The sequence below is a fragment of the Echinops telfairi genome, unplaced genomic scaffold, assembly GCF_000313985.2.
Source record: "Echinops telfairi isolate 266 unplaced genomic scaffold, ASM31398v2 ScPeMD7_3533;HRSCAF=4204_1, whole genome shotgun sequence".
Taxonomy (NCBI): Eukaryota; Metazoa; Chordata; class Mammalia; order Afrosoricida; family Tenrecidae; genus Echinops; species Echinops telfairi.
In genome coordinates, this window is record NW_022107432.1 from 1,146,011 (window position 1) to 1,146,254 (window position 244).

A 244-nucleotide genomic window follows, 5' to 3' on the forward strand; every position below is an offset into this window, starting at 1 on the left:
TGGAGAGAAAATGTTTTGAGAAATGATGTACAAATGTGCTTTACACAATTGATGTGTGTGTGGATTGGGATAACAGTTGTATGAGCCCCTAATAAAACGTTAAAAAAAAAAATAACCAACCTCCCCTTACCCCTCATGGTCACATCATGATGTCATGGAAACAGTAGTCAATATTGGGGCACAGATATTAAAAAAATAAGTAAAGAAAGACAGACACAAACAAATGAACAATACTCAAATCCAA